This window comes from Pleurodeles waltl, chromosome 3_1, assembly GCF_031143425.1.
Source record: "Pleurodeles waltl isolate 20211129_DDA chromosome 3_1, aPleWal1.hap1.20221129, whole genome shotgun sequence".
In the NCBI taxonomy this organism is placed as follows: Eukaryota; Metazoa; Chordata; class Amphibia; order Caudata; family Salamandridae; genus Pleurodeles; species Pleurodeles waltl.
Genome location: NC_090440.1, coordinates 1,141,182,708 through 1,141,205,144, shown reverse-complemented (window position 1 = coordinate 1,141,205,144; position 22,437 = coordinate 1,141,182,708). Strand labels below are relative to the sequence as shown.

General features: G+C 41.4%; 1 protein-coding gene across 4 annotated transcripts in view; it reads right to left on the bottom strand.

Annotated features, from left to right (window-relative positions):
- The window catches only part of B3GAT1 (beta-1,3-glucuronyltransferase 1), a 270,500-nt gene that overhangs the window by 26,365 nt on the left and 221,698 nt on the right, over positions 1–22,437 (bottom strand). The gene's annotated exons all lie outside the window — the stretch shown is intronic.

Genomic DNA, 22,437 nt, shown 5'->3' with positions numbered 1-22,437 from the left:
CCACGGCACACCAATAGCATGAATCCTGATCCTGATAATGTTCAAGAATAAGTAGGAAGTTCGTTCTTGGAAGATGATGTGTAGATATTTATTGTAAGTGCAGGTAGAAAGTAGAAATCTCAATCAAAAGACTGCGTTGTACAAAATGACCATGTGTCCAGAGCAGCCAGATGGTGATAAATGGTCAAAGTTACAATAGGATGTTCGTATGTAACAATAAGTCCATACAGCAAAACAGGCAAAGTTATTGAAACCATAACTTGCAATCCTGCTGATCCATTCTTGCAGAAAAGCAGTTACAGGCTGGCTAAGGGGTAAGTCAATTCCGTTAGTCTGCAAGGGGGTGAAATTCTTAATAGCACTCCTCAAAGAGCTGAAAAAGAGAGAAACAGGGTCATTGCCAATCGAGAAGTAATTCTAGTGGGGAAGTAAAGAGCCCCCAACTTTTAGAAGGATAAGCTGCAGGGATAAGCTTGGACTGATAATTGGCGGCAATTCAGATAAGGATGTAACCAAGTCAGGAAAATTGGAAAGGTCGCAGGTTTACATTAGGCACTAGCATCTCAATGTTGGAACTCAAAGGGCGGGGAGTGAGGTTTGTGTGAAACAGGGTTAAGTGCTTACAGCGGAAATACGAATTGGTGGAGACGCTATAGGTTTAAATTAAGTTTACACACCTTACCAATGGTATAAGCACTTTAATGTTAGAGAACTGAGGGCCGGTGGTGAGTTTCTTTTAAAAGAGGGGTTGGGTGCTTATAGTGGTAAGACGGACTGGTGGAAAGGTTGCATGTTTACATATAGCACATGCACATTGACTACGGACGGAGTATGGCCCGTGAAAGGGCAACAACTAATTCAGGTGGCCTCAGCACAAGAAGAAGTGCCCTTGTTATATTTTAACTGAGATTGGGTTTGTAGTTTTAGCTGTTATGCAATGGTTTTAATTAACTATGCAAATAAATAAAATTAGAAATTTATCTAGCACCAAAGGCACCAAGTTTAAATACCCACTATCTTGGACCCCGCATTCAATACATACAACTTACAACGTCAAGCCGGAATACATTACATCCACAATTTTTCAGGACAACACACAACACCCCATTTAAATCCATAGTACAGTTTGTCCAGAACCTTCAACACCAAGTTTATCGAAAAAGAACTGTGCTCAATGTGGGCAGGGAAAGTTGGCAAGATGGTACATTAAGTTAAACCACTCGTTGCTTGCATTTGCAAGTTCCGAGTTGGAATCCTGCCAAGGCCATTTTAGCCTTCCGTGCTTCCAAGGTTTACAAACTGAGTACAGTTAAGTTATATAATTGAAGATCCTGTTATTAACACTATTTGGAATTGGGGAGTAGTATGACGCACAATGTTTAAAAAAATAATAATAATAACCTAACTGTTATCATTGTATCCCGTGTTCTTTACTGTAATTCGTACCATTTGGAACAATGCTCACATGACAGATGGATCTCCATACAACATTAAAATAAGCATTAGAAAAGTCAATAGATTCCACACCTCTGACAGTGGGTGCATAGCAATTTCCTTTGCCAATGCTCCTCTGCTTTGCTATTGTTTATTGCAAAAAACAGTCAGACAGATGGCTGTCTGTGACTATATGCGCAGGCATGACAACACAGGGGCAGCCATCTTTGTATGCTTTTTGTTTTGAGGAGCAGGGGATAGCCAAAGCATCCGTGACAAGGAGAACTGAGAAAGAGGGAGAGAAAAGAGTTCCTTTTGCCCTGCAATTCACTCCTTAGACGATGGAAGGACACAGATACAGACAATCAAAAGATGTGAGAGATGTTTTTGCTTGTGGGCTGATCTAAGATGTGACTGACCTGTTGCAAGCCCCTGGCCGGAAGAGGAAGAACACAAAAAGCCAATGGTTGACCCAAAGTATATGTTGAAATATTACATAAAATATATAGCTAAAGCTGCCTCTAGGCAAGACCTAAAAAAGTTAAATGGTGGAAAAATAAGAGCGAGGCAAATACAAAGAGCAAGAAAGGTAAGAAAAAGAAAGTAGGGATGGAAAAAAACAGAGAAATATATGGTGAAAGACAAGGAAGAATAGATGAATCAAGGGTAAAAGGATGGATGAAAGAAAGGAAGGGTCTAAGAAAGAAGGAAGCGCAAAAAGGAAGGACATATTTTGAAAGGAGTGAATGACAGAAAAAAGCTAGAAGGAAAGAAGGGATGGTGAATGCCCAGAAGAGTTAAGGACAGTTGGAAGAAAGAAATGATCGATTGATAGATGGGTGAGAAGAAGGACTGGTGAAAGAATTGATGGGATAAAGTGGGAAAGGCTGGGTGAAAGAATGACTGGATAGATGGATGAAAAAATGTATGAAGGATGAAAGGATGAGTGTGGAGAAGCATAAATGTGGGTAAGGGTGAAAAAGACAAGTTAAAAGATGGATTGGTGGATGGATGGATGGATGAATAGATAGACAGACGAATGGATGGATGCATAGGTGAAAGAATGGATAGTTGATAGGTGGGTGAATGGTAAGATGAGTAAATGGATGACGGAGTGATTGAATAGAAGGCCTTCGCTCTGCACAATGCCTTAGAAGTATGGGTCAAAGTTAGCACTGTTTTAATTTTGTGGGTGCTACCTTGCTCCTGATGAAGCCAGTGCTAACAATGATTTCCATCTAAGAGGCATATGTACAAGCTCCTAGCACTACCTTGCGCCGCCCAAGCATAATTTTTTTTTATGCTAAGGCAGCGTTAGGGAGACCTTTCTCCTGCACTGTATTTACAATGTGGCGCAAGGCTTGTATTGCGCCACTTTGCAAATGCTTGCGCCATATTTTGCCTGCGACAGGCATAATGTATGCAAAGGAGGGCTATCCAAAACAGGGAGGCCTGAAAAAATGATGCAGTGAAATTTACAACACTTCACTGCACCATTTTTCCCATAATTTTTAATGCCTACCCAGAGCAGGCGTTAAAATGACAGACCCATTTTAATCAATGGGCCTCCCTTTAGTTTGCTGCATTAACGTAAACATTTTTGACACTAGAGCAGCGAAGCGCCATAATAGCGCCAAAAATGTTGATGCTATTGCCCTGACGACCACCATGGTGCGTCGTATTTAAAATACAGCGCAACCACGGTGTTGTTAGGTGGGGCAGGGGCGACGCAAGAAAAGTGGCAGATCGGGACAGATGCTCCACTTTCTTGTAAATATGCCCCTTAGTTTTTTAGGTCGAGTGTAGCGGTGTGCAAGCGGTGCTTTTCTGACGTGTTGGTATGTATCTGGGCTTTTAACCAATTCCATTGCACTGAACATCTTTCTCCATTTGTCTCTCTCTTCACAATCAAGGTGGCGTTTTCAATCGGCACAAAAACTTACAACACTAATAGCTCTCCCTCGAGCAAACATGAATGAGACCCATGCACTGCAAATGCTGGTTTGGCTTAGGAAGTCACTTCCTTTGTTACACAAGCTCCTTACATCATTTAGACAAAAAATCGGCTCCAGGCCCAAAGGTCTCTGCAAGTAGTTTCTATAGCATAGGGCAGCATGATTCTACAGCACTTTTTTTTCCAGCAACCTTGTTGCCCATGTTAGAATGATGAACACGAAGCTCTCTGACACGAGGCAAAAGTTATGGAATGTCACTCCTGGACTGACTGCCACATATATCCGAGAAGCAATCTTTCAGTCACACTGGGCGTGCAATTAATATTAATGATTAAACCTCCACTGGTTGTGCGCTATGTTGGACAAAACAGAACTAAAACACTAATGGTTGTGTCCATAGCACTGTGAGGGTCAACAAATGACCATATGAACCAAACAAAATCTTTGCAGGTAAGAATCTGATTCGTTCCAATAAAGTATTCTTGACGTTGATAAAATAAAGCCCCTTGCTAATAAAAGTCATGGATGCATATAAAATGTTGTTATCCTATTACTGACATTCGTATCTGTGCTAAAGAACGGGATATATATCCTAAACCATTGATACTCAAAGTAGGTCCAGGGGGCCTCATCCAACCCCCTTGAACTTTACATGCAGCCCCTGGTCAGCTGGAGCAAAGGGCTGCTGTTTACTCGATTCCGCATTTATTTCACATTAAGTGGTATTAAAGAAAGAAAGTAACTAGGGAGTCCTGTGCTTAACTTTAGAAACACTTTCACTTTTAAAGACATCTTGCAGCAACAGATTAAAATGTGACAGTCTCTCCAAAATGTAAAAAATGTATTCAATTTACATGCAGAGCTTTCGCATTAGTACAACTTATGTGGTTGTTACATGCACTCTTTGGGTGGCCTGGATTCCTATTATACATGAACAACCTTATAGTTTATTAAATCAAACACAGGAGAAGGTTTTGTACAGGCTGTTAGACCTGCCATCTTCGGGGTGGTTTGACCAGAGCTTTTTGCCTTTACCGCCTCTTTTGTTGCTGTAACTTTTTGTTGGCCTCAGGACTCAGCACTTTACCACTACTAATAAGGGCTAAAGTGCTTGTGCCTCTCCCCTTAACATGGTAACATTGATGTATCCACAATTGGTATATTTAATTTACATGTAAGTCCCTCGTAAAATGGTACAAAATGTACACAGGGCCTGTAAATTAAATGCTACTAGTGGGCCTACAGCAGATTGTGCCACTCGCTCACGTAGCCCTGTAAACATGTCTCAGGCCTGCCACTGCAGAGCCTATGGGTGCAGTCTCACTGCCACCTCGACTTGGCATTCAAAACCTCTTGCCAAGGATGAAACTCCCTGAGAGGAGCACTTTCCCTCACCTTGACCTCAGAGCAGAGTCGTCGCGGGATTTGAGAGGCAGCGGCTCCCCTTGTTCACCCTAACACCTGGCATTACCAGGGTCCATAGTGGCTCCGAGACACCCTGAACAGTTGTGACATCCTGGCCTCCTCTGAAATTGCAGAGGGCCTCTGAGACACAGATAGGCAGACTCTGCACCGCTGAAGAGACAGTACCATATTACCCGTAATCAAAGAGTAATTGATTCTTAAAGCACTGCTTTTACGTGTAATAATTTAAACAATACCTCATTACATACTGATTGGAATTTTGTCATTTTGGTCTTGATTTGCACACATAAAAAATCTTTATTTTGTGTGGAGTCTTTTTGTAGAGGCTTCTTTCTGATTGCTGTGTGTGAGCTGCACAAATACTTTACACATTGCCTCTTAAATTAAGCCTGACTGCTCTGTGCCAAACTACCAGATAGCGAGCACAGATTAGTTTAGGTTGTGTATCTGACTTACCCTGACTAGGATTGTGGTCCCTATTTGGACAAGGTGCATACCTCTGCCAAATAGAGAACCACTTTCTAACAAGCGCACACTCTGAAATCATGTATCTTGATGCCCTGTTATATGTGATAATGAAGAAAAAGGAGGGAAAGTGAAATTAAACAATTGCCTAGGATCACACAATTTAGTAAAGTGGGAATGCCTATAATAATCCCAGGTTTTCTGGTTTCATATTGTTCAATTCTGTCACTAGATCTATATCCTTCGCTTCACTTATGCCCACCTTACCACCAATCTCCCCAACTCCATCCCCTGAACGCCACTCCCAGCATCAATGAGGCCCTCGGGCTCATCACAGACCAAACCTCTTGGCCCCTGGGAAAATGTTCATGAAGAGTCTATACATTTAGTCAGATCATCACCTGATCAAATTCTCATGGCAGGCTCTAATGAAAATTCATGACCCTGCTACTAACCTTTCTGCAACATATAAAGCATTCTACAAAATACACCATTTGGAATTTACTCATGCCTTGGAAGTTAGCTGTTCATCTCTTCTAGATGAGTTAGAGAAGTATGAAGAGCTGATTGATTATTGGATTAAGGACACCTATTGATAAAGTGACACCTCCTCTCCCTTGCAGAACAAGCAGAAATAGACCTTCTAGTCCTTGGTTTTCTGACAGAGAAACAAATATGTAAGATACGGGAAAGGCAATGGAGGAAATAATAGAATATGGATGCCAAGGATATATATAATTCATCTCTTAAGAAATACCATGCAGAAATACGAGCAGCTAAACATGATTGCTTAAAAGACAAGATTGAGAATGCAAAAAATAAAGCCAAGAAAATATTTGCTATTGTTAAAAACGTTAGGGAGCCGGCAGTGAATATAAGGACCCACCATCCTCTGACGGAATGGTGTGAACAACTAGCCATGTATTTTCAGACTAAGATCCTGAACATTCAAGCCTGTTTGTCCACCGAGATAAAGGCAGATGCAGAGCTACTTAGCAAACTGCAGGTCAGACTGATCTTTTCAGTTAACTTGACTCTGTCTAGCTTAGAGCCAATAGCATTGGAGAGCTTGTTGCAAGCTTTGTGTACTCTGAAATCGAGCTCACCCTCTGATCCAGGCCCGCCTAACCTATTAGTAGCGGGGGCTGCTATCATTAACCCTATGCTAAATAGGGTGTTTAACATTTCATTAGCACCTATGGTAGTACCTTCTTGGAAGCAAGCAAATATTCTGCCTCTGATTAAAAAAATAAATTGGCAGATCTTAGCATTCCATCAATCTACTGGCCTATTTCCTTCCTTCCAGCTTTTTCCAAGATCTATGAAAAGCATGTGAACCAACAGCTTTCCCGTTTTTGGAAGCCAACAATCAACTCCATCCTAGCCTGTCCGGCTTTAGGAACTGCTTTAGCACAGAGACAGCACTGATGGTGGTCTTGGAACACATCAAAAGCATTTTAGATAGTGGGGGAAAGGCGGTGCTGATAATGTTAGATCTATTAGCTGCCTTTGACATGGTCCACCACTCACGACTCCTAGCGTGACTCCAGGCTATTGATGTAACAGAACTAGCTTTTGACTAGCTTGCTTCCTTTCTGGCAGGTCAAAGCCAAAAATTAGGGTTCTTCCTTTCTCCTTGAAACCATGTGAGCAGTCAGCAGGAGGTCCCCAAGGCTCGGCATTAAGTCCTACCTTGTTCAATTTGTCTCTCACACCTTTGGCCCAGATTGCAGAAGCCCTTGGGGCAAAAATGATATCATAAGCTGACGACACGCAGCTGTTGTTTTCATGTGGTAAGGACGAAGAGCTGTCAAGAGCTCCGATTAAAACCTGCCTGATTACTGTCTTTTTGTGGATGGCCATACAGCAGCTCAAATGTCAAGCAAATAAAATGGAAATATTGTTTATTGGTAACCGTGGCAGAATTTAGGAAAACCTTTTGGCCTGAAGATGCCTCCCCCCTATGCCGGCAGGAATGCTCAGTTAAGAAGCTGGGATCAAATTTGATGATAATTTGGGTTTCAAATATCAAATTAGATCAGTAGTTAGCACTTGCTGGTGCTACGTTCCTTAAAAAAGTTTTACACTTCTTGTCCTTTCCTCAAAGAAGCTGTTGATTTAGGCTTTAATATCCCCAAGACTGGACTATGGTAATGCCTTATACTTTGGACTACCAGAACAGCAGCTGGGCAAGCTTCAAGTAGCCCAAAATAATGAAGCACATTTATTTTTTAACCTGCTGTTTAGAACACAGATGACCTCCCATCTGCAAGATCTTCACTGGCTCCCTATCAAATCTTGTTTAAAGAACTTATGCTGGTACATGGGGCCAGGTACTAGACTGGGGCCGTCTATCCAAGGGCAAGGTTTAGTTTTTATAACCCACAGAAAAATATGAGATCGGCTAATAAACAGTTAGCAGCAGTTTCCACAATCCGACGAGCCAGAGCAGAAATAAGATCACTCACATATCAAGGAGCTGCTGCATGGAATAAACTACTGTACGAGCTCCGAGCTCTTAGTAACGCTGCATCATTTAAAAAAAAAAAGGCTGATAAAACTGGCCTTTTGTGCTCTCTGAGTCTGACCCGTTGCTACGCGCCGGGACACTTTCAGCAGTAGCAGTGCGCGATACAAGTCATATCACCATTGTTTAAACTGTTCGTTGTTGGTGTGGCCCACAGGCACTCATGTTTGGAGACCAGGACTTATTTTTTCACACCAGATAATTATCACATGCTAGGGAAATATAAACACACAAAGAGAAAAGAAAAGAAAAACCGTCACCGAAGGAGAAAGCAGGGATCATCAAGAGTAAGATCAAGAGGTAGGTAGTCCGGTAGTAGATTAAAGAAGCCTGAGGTGTATTCACGACTAAGTAACTTTGGTATTTGGCTGCCGAATTTTAATAGCACTGTCAGAGCAGAGCAGAGCTTTGGGCACTGGCACTAATTATTTGACAAATTAAGTACTGTCTTTAGTGTTGAACTAGTTAGCAGCATTACGGGATTAAACTTCTTAGTTTTAGTCAGTGGCGTAGCAAAACTTGATGGGGCCACCTTTCAAAGTACATGGAGAATGCCTCATCCAGTCAGGATCTCTCAAACCAGGGGCACATGCACAATGTACTGTGCTGAGGCTCCCCACCATCCCCAACCGTGGGCCTGCGAGGGCTAGTGTTACGCCATTGGTTTTGGTGTGAAGATAATGTGATGGAAGTGACTATGTACCTGGAAGTGACTATGTACCCTAGGGCAATATGCTTGGAATGCATGTGGGTTTGGTGTGGCCATTTCATAGACTAAGCTGGAACAGACATTACTGTGCCCGGGACCATGCTGAAAATTGGCACTTGCCCCCATGGGGGAACGATTACCAGTAACCAACTGGGAAATTTGGGAAGCTGCAGAATCATTACAGTTTTATTTGAATTTAGATCAATTTGCAACAACATGATGCATTAACATTTTCTGCAGGTCCAAAGGCTGTGCAACATCTGGGCAAATAAAAAAGATCAGTTGAGGGTGCACAAGGACTGCATAGCTTTCTTCGTGCTGTGCATCCACTCTGCTGGGTGCTGAAATATTACCCAACCGCTCTTGGTGCATGCGTTTTTTTTACATTTTTTACTTTATATTGTTATTGTTTTGGCCCTTCACAGACAGCCAAATAGATACACATGTAATAACAGCCTAGGATGCTGCCTTGTGATGATACCAGAGTGACCCAACACTGATGTGGGCAATGGAACATTCAACGACTCAAACCCGGGAAATCACCATTTCAGTCCCGCAAATAAGGGGGAAATAAAATGTCTGACTCTTTTTACATACAAGAAAAGTGACAAATAACCAATTGAATTATGGAAATCTGATGTATAATGCAAACCTATATGTACTGCCCATCCAACCACCAAGGAATGTAAAACTATTTCGTCATCTGAGGAGAGAGAAGGGCAGACGTAAGGAAGAATAATTTCCTGGTGAAGGTGGAAATGTGGAATAACCTATTAAAGAAATAATGGGCAGGTTTGCAAAATGAGGCCTTCAGGAAAAAAGCAAAGGAATGGATCCGAAGCACAAAAAGCACATATTTCCCAAAGCTTAAATGCAGAAGTAATTTCTACAAGCAACAGAAACTTGCGAGACAGGGTCTTTAAAGGTATACCTCATCTAAGGCTTCAATAGGAGGCGACAGAAGAGCTTTAGGACCAGATTACGAGTTTGATGGTCGGACCCCCAGACCGCCAAGTTGGTGGTACAAAAAAGATCTGAGTCGACAGTCACCTGACCGCCGCATTACAATGTTATCGCTGGCCCAGCGGCGATGTACTTGACAGCGGTCGATCGGCGGGGGACGCGGTCAGTATTACAAGATATATTTTTACATTACAGGTGTGCACATTTTGACCAAATGGCTACACATATGCATGACAAGTGTAAAAATACTTTGTGCATGTACTTTTGCCTTGTTGACGACTAGGTCATATAGGCCTAGTCCAGTAAATGGCACAAAAATGCAAATTGTACACACCTGTATTTTTTTTTCAGGGGTGAAGTTGCTGTGGTGAAGGGGGGGCCTGGACGATGGATCCACGTTGGAGACTGAAGGGAGAAGAAGGAAATGGGTGAGCAACCTCCCATTTCCTTTGATTCCGATGTCTTGAAGCAGGTGGTCTTTCCTGTCTATATCAGCTCTGTGGAACAGCACATTGTAATATGCACAGCGGTACCCTTGTCTATACCGCCCTGTGATAGCTGCTTCTTCCCAGCCTCCATCAAGAGGGTTGGTGGATGGTTGGCAGTGTCAGCAGAACTCTGGTGGTCTCTAGTTCTGCAAACCGCCAACATGATGGCGGCCAGTGATCCCCGGCCTGCCAAACTCATTATCAGGCCCTTAATCACCAGAAGGAGATGACAAAAAGAACCATTTGAATTTCCACTAGGTTAAATCAGCTCAAAACTGTGCAAGAGGTGAGCAGGAAGGTCAAGGTTTGTCTCTGGAACACTTTGTGGAAAACAAAAACCAGGAAAGGTAGTTAACACACATAATAGAGAAAAAAACTTCAAATCCCAGTTCCAAACATTCTTGTAGGATGTCAGGGAACCACAATGGGTCACCAGAAACTGTAACAAAATTTCTGAAAGAATACCATAAGACAAAGGAACACTAATATTGGTTATGCAAAGTCGATGGCCTGCCACAGTGTTGTATTGCTAAAGCTACCTCAGGAGGAACGACAAACGTCTAGCCTTTCAGAAGCCAAACTATTGGGTATAGGAGAAAGCAGTGGTGAGAAAGAGGGCCAGTGAAGAAGGAACAGGGAGAGTGGTTGAGACCATGCCTGGCAAATTGTCATGTTCCTGCTTAGGGGCCCATGAGCCATAGCTACCCCGAGGACGCAACTGGCCATCAGGAACAACAGGTGAATTTATACCCAGTAAATGACCCAATGTGCCAGCTCTGTCAAAGATAATTAACAAATACCCCCTTTTTAGTTACATCCCACATTGCCAACTGACTGTTTGTAGTAAGACAGCCATCCGCTTCAGACAGGCGGCAGAGTGGAAAAGCGGAGAGGTGCTATAGGATTGCAGACCATTCTATCCAGTTCAGTGATCTGGCTCATCCTGTCCTGGGAATTCTCTAGCCAAGGAACAGTTCACAAAGGCCTAGAACCAAACTGGGAATTACTAAGTAAGACCTGGATTTTAAGGAAATGCTTGTAGGTGTTGGTGGCCTGCTCTTTGAGGAGACTGACTGAGAAAAGTATATTCAATGTGTCCACTAAGTTGTAGCAGCTTTGTGGACCTAGTGTGGAATTCTTAATGTTTTTTAAGTGAAGCAGATTGTGTTTTCTAGAATGATAGTTATTATAGAGGTATAGATTTAAGAGAATTGCTAGTATTATGAAGTCCTTGATTGCCCTCAAACGTAGTTGGTGGAAAAGGATCTTCGGGGAGCCAACTTTCCTGTTTGATGAGGCTATTGTTCGGTTGGAAGGCCGATATAGTCTGGAAAGTGTTCTAAATTGGTTAAGGTGTGTGTCTGTGCATCTGGTCACTTGTAGGGGATTGTGTGGCAACTGGGTTTTCAGGTGTGTCACCCGCTGTTACCAAGTCAGGGCCTGATTCACAAAGGTAAATCACACTTTTGAGTCACTTACACTTTTGAGTAAGTTTACTACTTTTTGCTTATTCACAAAATGTAAGTGTAAGTTACTACAAAAAAACTGAAATAAGTCCAGCATCACAAAGGGCCAACCAGTGGTACTGCATCACCCGCTCATAGAAAGTAATGAAGAAACAATGTGAAATTACAGTACATTATTTAAAATTGTAAAAAAATATAAATACATTTAAATTAATGCAATTGTTATAAGATATATAGAATAGCACATGCGTGTCATTTGATTCTAAAAACTTCAAGCATTATATTTTGAGATAATTTAAAATATTAAAATTAAAGAATAATTTAAAAATACAATAAAAAGCTATTAAACATATTGTTATGTTAATCACTCATAGAAACTAATTTTAAATATGTATTTTTTAAATTCATAACACAAGAAAAACTGCTACAGCACTATTAACTTCATTTTGCATTTATTCTGTAATTCATTTAAATTATTTTTTAAAGCATTAAGTGAATATTAAAACTCCCATTTTAAATATATATATTTTTGTTATACTGTAATAATTATTAAAAGTGATGCATAGAATTCATTAAAAGTAACTGAATTATATTTTTTTTAAAGGTTGCCTTGCTGTTTAAATTTAACAAAGGTTCCTAAACCATTGTGTAGATGAATAATAAATGTGTACTATTTTTCGCTATTTTTTTAAACATTACATTTAGTTTAGAAAAGTAACCGAAATGAAGCAGAACTAAAGTTGGCTTAAGATATTTGGTGCCTGAAAATGCTTAGAGGCTGAAATTCCCTTATACGGAGTAACTCAAAGTGGCAAGCCCCGGTTACAGTAATGACTTGTGTAGCTTATCCTGACTACTAACTGAAAGGAAAGGAAGTGAGGTGGTAATTGTCTGAGGGGAAAAGTGTGTGGCAAGAAAAAACAGGACCTGATTTGGAGATGTTTTTTCCAAGATAGGAACATTCCACGACTAGTTGAATTGCAAGGAGATGGACTCCAACGATTAATACTACTGCATCACTCAACTTCTGAAATGACAATTCGATCCGACATTAAACAGGAGAAAATGTGAGAAAAGCTTCAGAGACTAAAAATCTGGATTTCACCCAGTAATGGGCAAATAGACGTAGACTGAACAATAAATTCCAAAGTCCGAACTGCCATTGCTAAAACCAACATAAACTAAGTTATTACCTTATTCATGGCCTCAAAAGGCATCTCAAACCCGAACTATCATATTCAACCAGTACATCCATGCCCAAACAGCAATTCAAATTACCTTTCACAGCATATTTATTTTATTTGTCTGTAAGATTGCTCATTGTCTATTATACCATGTAGATGTGTCACACAGTAAGATACACCTATTGCAATGTGGTTATCAACAATTGGGAGGAAGTGATTAAGATGTTGCAGATTTACATAGTACAACATTGTCAGACTCTGATCCAGTTGAGAAAGAGGTATTTTAACAAATGATTTGGGGCAAACTTAGGGGAAGCGTAGATTAATGCAGTAGTGCTGGTACAAATTTCTTATCGGAGGTGCTGTCATCAATGTTACATTACTGACGATATAGGGATTGTGCAAAGAGGGGAAACGGAGTTTCAGCAAATATTTATTATTCGCAAAACATCAAGTAAAGTGTCTTGACTTGTTTTGATCTTATTAAAATCTTTGTTCCCAGCGCACTTCAGACATTTTTAAAAAGTGCTTCAAGTGTGCTTCCCTCCCAGCTGATATATGTTGAAATATCTGTGCAGTTCATTTAAAGGTATTTATATGTGGTTGTGTGATAGAAAATAGAAAAAGATAAAATCATAGAAACTCCCTGTAACACAGCAAGACCGTTATAAGGTTTACTTTACAAAATCCTCTAACTTTGCAGTCTGAAAATGTCATTTAAAAACCAGACTCCATATTAAATTAAAAAGCAGCAATTTGTTTGAAGATATAGCCTGACATTTGACCTCTGTCCCTGAACCCGGAGCAAATATGATGAGATGAAAACAAAATGTAGACATTTTTATTTCTCATTTACCTCCTGAACTTCAACATAATTATTTTGAGGGTGATGCTGCACCCCTTCCTTCCAGCGCCTATGGATTGATGGGTGCACAGATCCGTAGTATGAAACACAGTGTTCGTTTTAGCAAATCCATGCATAAGATTAAATAAATAAAAAAGCAGCTTTATCAGCTATTGTAAGTTATTTTGTGAGACTAAATAGTGTTATAATGATCAGCAATGTTCGAGAATACACCATAGCTGAAAACTCAAAGCCCAGAACACAGTTTGGTCTTCTATTAATAATACTGATAATATGGATGATCAGACTCTGCAAATAGTGTTACATGTCAGACATGAATCAGTCACAGCATTCAATTATATTTTAACGCTGAGTTATTTACCTTATTACCTCTAGGCTCAGGTAGTGATACAGTGGAGGGTGTGACAGATACTGTCAATATGAAACCGGTATTGATGCCCAGAGGACGGCAGAGACATCTTTACCTAATTAGCTCTCTCGCACCATGCTTAAATTGACCCTGTTTATTGCACCAGTTGTCTGATTCCAATATATTTTCCAGCTTTGCAATCTGTAGTACCGGATAGGTAAAGGGCTGCATACTCCACTCAGTTTTCAAGGAGGCCAGTCTCTGATCCCGTCTGGATGTAGAATATAATCTTTATGCTAAAATATTATTGAAAGTGCTAGACAAGTGGTTGGCTAAGACCTTGCTGCTTTCCAAACTCACTTGCTTATCAAACTAGTGTCTGTACCACTTGTAATACTCCCAACATCTTGATAGTCTCCAGGTTGACACATCAGGTATTCCAATCATCAAGCTATGCATGCTTCATAGTTTATAGTGCCACCTTAGAAATTGGGGATCAGCTGCTACTACAGACCAAGTTCTCATTTTGAGAAATTTCAAAACTATTTCCACATCCAATCGAGGCTTTATATAAACGTGAACTTGAGTACGAGTGAAGGTCCGACCTGCTGATCAGTTTTCAGAGCAGCACCACTGCTATTCAGCCTCTGCATGGAAGCTGGTCTTAAGGAAGCCAGGACACCCAAATTGGGGCACCACCAAATACATAAAGTATATAGACAAGTGGATGATTTTCACCTGAAAAAATGACTGGGTTGTCCCAGCTCCAAGTAAACTGTCAAGCAAACCATCTGGCCATCAATCATGTGGAAAATAAAGATCATAACTCTTTGGAGATGGATAAAAAAGGGAGAATATTTATAGAAAATCATAAAATCACTTGTACCTCTTCTTACAATTATTTTTGCCTGTGGATTTGTGATCAAATATCCCTGTGCTATAATTCCTAAAGATGACAAGGGAAAGCCCTGTCATGGCTTTTGCATTTCAGCAAATGTATAAGAAACTGTATTGCCCAAGTGCAGCGCCAGTGCTGGACACCATTACAGGTTAGCTGCTACCAATCTGTCCTGTTGGTACAGAGCATTCATGGATACAAATGTATTTCACCTGGGATTGCTACAATGTTCTGTTTTTTGGAGAGATTGTTGTCTTCCTAACTCCACATCCCCAGAAAAAGTGGGACCTAGCTTTGGCCAGATGAAGCAGGCCATTGCTGTTGATATATCTTTAAAGCACTGTCCGGAAGAGATGGGAAGCAGCACTTTCAAATGTTCTGAATTTATTAAAAATTCACATAGTTTGTGTGCTTGAAACGGTTGTCATTAAAACTGCTGTATCTTTAGCCTAGGCAGAAAGGCTGGATTTCCTAGCATCCATCTGGAAATTACATCACTGGTTTCCCACCAAAACCATACTTAAAATAAGCCAGACAAGAGGACTTCATTTCCCATGATCCATCTGCTTAGGAAGTGACATCCCTGGATTTCCAATCATCCATCTACACAGGAAGTGAAATCAATTCCTGCCTCTCCCTATTTCTCGTCAGGGTGCCCCATCACCTGGGTGTACCCAGCTAAGTTGGGACACAGACAAGTGAATTGTCTGTTATGCTTTTTAGGGCCAGGTAGGGCCAGGTGGGGCCTGGGGCCAGTACTCCTGTTCTGCTGAAACTTAGAAGGCTAGAAGTGATCATGTGGATCACCCAGCACCCCATATTGCCAATCCCCACAATAATATCCAGATATTGATGACCCAGGCATTCACACAACAAACCGACACAGTCCCATACACATCCCATTAAGTACCACAGAGCACTACATTTCAAAACACACATTCCAACCCATTCTTAATGTTCGCTCTGCAGTACCCAATGCATCGGATGTCACAAATATCATTATCAATCACAAGCTAGATGCCCTCTACATAACAGAAACTTGCTTAAGACACACATCTTCTCACATCCTTGACATCCTTCTTCCCACATTCTACAGTATCCACTGTGTGGACTGCACAAAAACAAAAAGAGGAGTCCGCTGTCATCCATTAGTCATCCTGGTACTGCACCCTAGGCAAGCAAGTAATACTCAAATACTTGGAGCGTCATACATGCCATTTTCCATTCTCTGAAACTCTGACAGCACCCTTCCATGTAATTTACAAGCCAGCCAAACTGAACAGTGTCTACATTGGTGAATTCTCATATCTCCTGATCACCTTGTCCATCCAACATGCCCACACCTTCCTCTTCAGTGACTTCAACATCTCAGACAACACAACCTTAATAAAACACAACAGACGCCATCTTCAACCTTAATTAATACACTCAATGTGGAATATAATGTCACACAACCAAGACACTTCAAAGACCACGTCATTGATCTTGTCTTCTCAACATCACCAACAATCAAATATAAACCACATATCCCCCTATTTTGGACAACCACTTTGCCATCTCTATCTACATCCTTGGCAACCTGCCAACAATCCAAGATCAACACAAAAGAAAAGACCAAATCATCAGATTCGTCAAAGACTTCTCCAGAGGCAACCTAATGCTTGAACTCCTCTCTCATCCTATCAACTCTACATCTGACACTAATATCCTTCTAAACAGGTTTAACAATTTTTAGGAAAGTTACGTGAACATATATGCCCCAATTACAACATGTAAATATAAGCCTTCAGCACCCTGGTACTTTAAACAACAATAAACAATCTAAATGAAGACAGGAAGGAAAAGGGAAAAAGAAACTCCCCAAGACCTCTTGATACCGAACCCCTAAACTCAACATTCAGACAGCTCATGACAGCTAAAACAAAGTACTACACAAGCACCATCAATGAAGCCACCAACAAAAGCAGAATGGTGTTCAATATAGTCTAGCACTGTGTCAACCCCCTGCTGGACCAACCTATCCCCATTCTGCAGAAAAGTGCAATGCCATCAACCACTTCTTCAGTGAAAAAATACAGAAGATCTGACAGCATATCAATGACGCTAAGCATAATTCAATTCTTACATCCACTCCTTCTACAGAATCCCACAATGTTCAGCCTACAAAGCTCTATCTCGCCCCGACTTCAGTGACATACTCAACTTCCTAAAAGCCACTTCTTATGAAGATGATGTCTTACCATCATCTTTCTTCAAAGCTGTCTCTGGGGATGTTCTCCTGTCTTACCGCTACTAACCATTGTCAATGCATCCCCTACAAATGGCATCTTCCCAGAAGCTTTCAATGCAGGCCAAATCTCTCAGTCCTAAAGAAACTACACTAGATTCTGATGATCTGGATAACTATTGGCCCATCATTCACCTACCATTAATCAGCAAGATCATTGAAAAAGAAGTCTCAACTCCAAGACCACATCACTGCTAACCATCTCCTATATGACTACCAGTGTGGCTTAAGATCATGCTACAGCATAGAGACCAAAATATTACACATCGTTGACAATACCCTCTTGACCACATATAGCTGGACCTGTCAGCTGCCTTTGAATTGGTCGACCATCCAACCCTCGTACGTACCATGGATTGTGGACTAGGATTCACTGGCAATGTCCTTCACTGATTCTCTTCCTACCTTCCCAAACTGGCACCAGTTTGCTCACAGTCACTTTCAGGTCACAAAATATCCACAGTGATGTGCCCCAGGGCTCCCTCCTGTGTCTTGTCATCTTTACATGGAGCTGCTTGGAGTTCTAGTAACAGATAAAAGAATCACAGATCACCAATATTTAGATGATACACACTACTGTACTCAAAAGTCTCCTCTGCTTCAGAGATACAACGCCTCAAACACTGCTTGCACATCATTCAGATCTAAGTATCCATTGCCTACATGAAGTTCAACTGAATCAAGACAAATTCCTGTTCTTTGTCAAAAACAATAAACACAATACATTACAAATTTGGTTCAATAACAGCAATAATGCCAGCTTGAAGCCCAACTTTCACTAAACGCTGAGTCACTTGGATTGACCCTTAACACCAACCTCACCCTCAAGGAACACATAACCCCAAAAAAAATATGGGCTGGTACCTGCTTTCTCTTCTAAAGAAAGTCAACCCATTTCTCACAGAATGTGATTTCAGAACTGCTGTTGAAGCCCTCGTACTCTCGCATCTGAATGGTGGTAATGCCCTACGCCATGGTCTACAGACTCCACACTGGCACTCCTTAGGGGCATCCTACATGCTGCAGCACATCTCATCCAGTGCCTTAAGAAATATCATCATATTACCCCAATTCTGCTGCCACTCCATTGGCTCTCCTTGCTGGCCCTTACTATCTTTAAAAGCAGCTACATAATTTACAAAGGTAGCACGACTAGCACCCCTGCTTATCTGACAAACTCTCCATTTCTGATGGATCTACGCACACCTGTAGCCAATACACCATCAGACTAACAAATGTGAAAAACAAAAAAACAAGGTTGCAGGCCTTTCTCCGGAATGCACCCAACACTTTCAATGACATCCCCCTATCGCCGTGGACCGCCCCAACGCATCTCCATTATAAATAAGAGATGACGCCTCACCTATTTAAAAGAAACTACTACATCACAATGCACTAACTATCCACAGATCAGCTTTCTCTCCAATCACTCCCCCCGTCATGGCTTTTGTGAGCAAACTCCTGCAGGTCATGGTATATGTCTTAGCCAGGTTAATTTTTAAATCAAGGGAATCCATAAAATATAGGAATGAGTCCAATAAGGTTTGTAGACCATTCAGAGTGCCTGCCATTATAACTATGTCTTCCACATATAACAGGATAGGAATATGATAATCCCCCATTTTAGGAATATCCGGGGCTGTGTCTATTAGGTGTTTCCTGACCCCGTTAATATATAAAAGAAATAAAAAGAGGGCCATAATGCACCCCTGTCTCACTCCTCTCTTTGACCTAATATGATCTATCATCTCACCCTGTAGGCCATACTGAATAGAGATTGTGAGTTCTTGGTGCAAATGTTTAATTAAATTTAATAGGTCCTGGTCCACACCCATATTTTTCATGATCTGTCACAATTTGGCCCTATTCACCAAGTCAAAGGCGCTAGCGAAATTTATAAAGCTAGATGTAATATGCCTTTTTTGGCAAGGACATACTTCTAAGCAATAGGATAGAGGTGTAAGGCCTAAGTATCCCAATTCACGCAGAGAAGCCAAATTGTGGTTGTGATAAAATGTTTTTCTTAGTGGCCCATGTTTCTAGGTGTGGCAGGATAACTCTTCCTAGTATTTTTGAACTAGAATCTATCAGTGAGATAGGCCTACAAAAGGATGGTTGTGATCTATCACCTTTCTTGAAAATGGGGACAATTACTGCTGTCCTCCATGAAGCCGGAAAATGACCAGCGGCTGCGTACCTAAGGACATTAGTTAACAAGGGTGCCCAGAGAGCTATGTTTGATTTGAAAAGGTCAATGGAGACCCCGTCTGGTCCCTGATGTACTCTGTTGAATAGCAACTTTAACTTCACGCACCTCAATGGGGAGTGTATTTTACCACTACCCTCAGCCACCTTTATCATTTTATTCGTTGGGACTATGGAATTTGAAGTAACAGTCTCTTTGAATAGGCTTGTGTAGTTAGACGCCCATCCATCTGCTGTAATTAAACATTCTACTCTGGGGGCCTCTGAGTCGGTGAAAAAGAGATGGTTCACTAATGTTCCGAATTTCCGGTATTTGAGGGACAGATAAGGTTGTTCCAGGCTTTAGTCCTAATTTCTCTTTTCTGACTTCTAAGGCAATCCTGTAACCTGCTCTTGCTGTTGGAATATGTCCTGCAATACGAGGCATTGCCTTCAGGGTTGTTTTCAAATGGTTATGAGCATCCGTACATGCTTTGTTAAACCAACCATGGGGTTTGCAAACGTCACCCCCGTCAGTGATTGACAGATGATTTGCCACTGTCCTGCATAAATTATTAAACTCTGCTGCTACATCTTCTCTCAAGCAAGTTAAAACTGGCAGAAAACTCTCTTTTAAAATTAAAAGATTAAATGCTAGTGGCTTTAACATAAGCCCGTTTCTGTCGTAGGCACTTGTTTTTTTATTAGGTTGACTCCTGGGCTGACTTCTCTGTTTTATTTCCGAGATGGAAATTTAGATGAATAGGGTGGGGATTATGATCACTGTTACACCCAGGGATGATCTTCTAATCATGAAGGAAAGACGAATGTTTTGCTGTAATTACTAAAAAATCAATCTCACCGTTCCTGAAGGGATCCGTAAAGGTAGAGCTATCATTTCCAGGCCTATCTCGAACTTCTCTTAGGAAAGCAAATTCATGCTTCAGAAGGCACAAATTCAAAGCCTCCCAAGGGGTGAATGCCTAAAGTGCGAACAGTTGTCGTCTTTGTCGTGTAACCCACAGACCCCACTACCATTGTGTTGACCCAGTGAGATATTGAAATCCTCTGCCCAAATGACCATTATGTGACGTGACGACAGAGATAAACTCTGCGATGAAACTGTGAAGCTCCATTATCACTCGACACTCTCTTTGTTCAAAAACATTATGATAAAAATGTATTATAAGTATGTCAGGTTCTAGCAGGAATGCTAGCAGGATAATCAAGAAATAAGGAGAGGGCTTCACCTTGGTCATTTTAGTGCCTATTAGGTTAATTGATACAAAAGTAGAGACCGCCCCCCCTTTGTTCTCCCTGCTGCTGACGGTGTAGCTAACTGTGATAAAGCTGCATACCCGTCTGACTGAAGAAATTTTGTTGACCATGATTCTTGGCAACGGATTATACCAAAATATGACACAAAATCCACCCAATCAGAGTTATCCATTTTAGACAGGGCACCGGCAATGTTCCAAGAGATTAGGCTTAAGTATTTAGGGTTCACTGATGTTAATACATCATTAGAAATGATTCTGGGTCCACTGGGCTGAAGTCCAGGCTTTGTGTGTAAATGAATACTTAAAGGAAAGGGGGTCTGATCCTGCTGCTGCATTGTCCCCAACTCTGACATTTGCAGTCAATCATTTGAGTCCATGTTGCTTAAAAGATCAAAACGGGAACTCACAGGAACACTATACATGTTTTGCTGACTTGAGGTAAGGGGGTATCACCTTGATTGTGTGAGCCGATCCCGAGCATCCCATTACCTGGTGTCTAAAAATGGCTAACTGGATAGACATTATGCCCTCTCGATTGTCCTGATTAGGTGTTAAGTGGTGGAATATTGCGTGAACCAAGCCGAGGTCCCTCAAATTTGCCACCACACAGTCCCCATCCCTAACCTTTGATAGATTACCAATCCAGCTCACTCTCCGAGTATAAATAATATTCATATTTAAATCAATGTACAACCGTGAGTTCTACTGTAATCAGTGTGCCACTTTGCGCTTAAGACAATCATCTGTTTCACCAAACTTAGAACTCGATTTAGGAACATGTTCTAGCAAAATAACATATGGGGCGCAAGCGGGTGGAAGCTGTAGAAGGACCTGTCTGGTTTCGCGTTGCAGGTCAATTCGAGTGAGCTACAGTCTGCCGCTACGCCCGCTGCCATTACATTTCTACAGTCCCTGGCAGTTGCTGGAGCTGAGAATAAGCCCCCTGCCCCCCTTAGCCCTGCCAGCATGTAGTGAAGCCTCCTCTCTGACACCCTCCTTATGGCGGCACCGAGGAGCTATATCAGCGAGCTTGCTTTGAGAATGCTCCGTTTGGGGTCAGGTAAACTGGCGACTGGAATAGCTTTGTATAAGGGTGAGGAGCCCACTGTTGGGATGGCCATGTTGCCCAGTTCATTCTTAAGCAAGGCAGAGCAATTTGACTCAAGTTTACCATAAAAATTGTAAAGAATCGCCTCAGTCTTAGAAAGAAAATGGCTAAAAACACCAGGTAATTGTGGGTCACTAATCAAAGTCAGATCAGTTACAGTAGCAGACTCCCTAAAAACTGTTTTCGTGGTACAAGCATTACTCGATATGTTGCAGGTACAATTAACGTTTTATTTAGTTTTTGTTTCCCTTCTCTTTTTCACAGGTAAGCTTGCAAGCTGTGAAATTTACCCTCCTTGGAGTTTATGCAAGATTCCCCCCTCAGCAAAATCTGTGGGATAACTACAAGGTGTTTCTCAATTAGCGATTGAGCCCCTCCCTCCACGTGGGACAGTGTAGCTCAGTGGTCTTCAAAATTTTTTAAGCCGCGCCCCCCAGTTGAAAAATAAAAATCATTGCCCCCCCCAGAATTTTTCACAATTATTTTAGAAAGATGGCAATGTTTAAGTAGGTCTAAACCTATTTAAACATTGCAGTTAAGTACTGTTACCTTTTTTTAAACTGCAATAACATGCTTCTGCTTAAAACAAAGGCATGTTATCTGTATAATATTTCTTTTGGCCAGAGTTTGGCGGCCCCCTGGGATCACTAGAGGCCCCCCAGTTTGAAGACCTCTGGACTGTAGCTTGATTAAGCAGAGTTGGGGCCTGAAAAGGTAAGCCCTTATTTGCGATGATCACAATAGGTTCCGAAAAAGGGTTTTGTACTTGTTCCTGTGCTGCCCCAATCTTTTCCTCAACCTGTTCTAACTCCGAGGCAATAACCCTCATCACTCTGGAAAGAGATTTTGT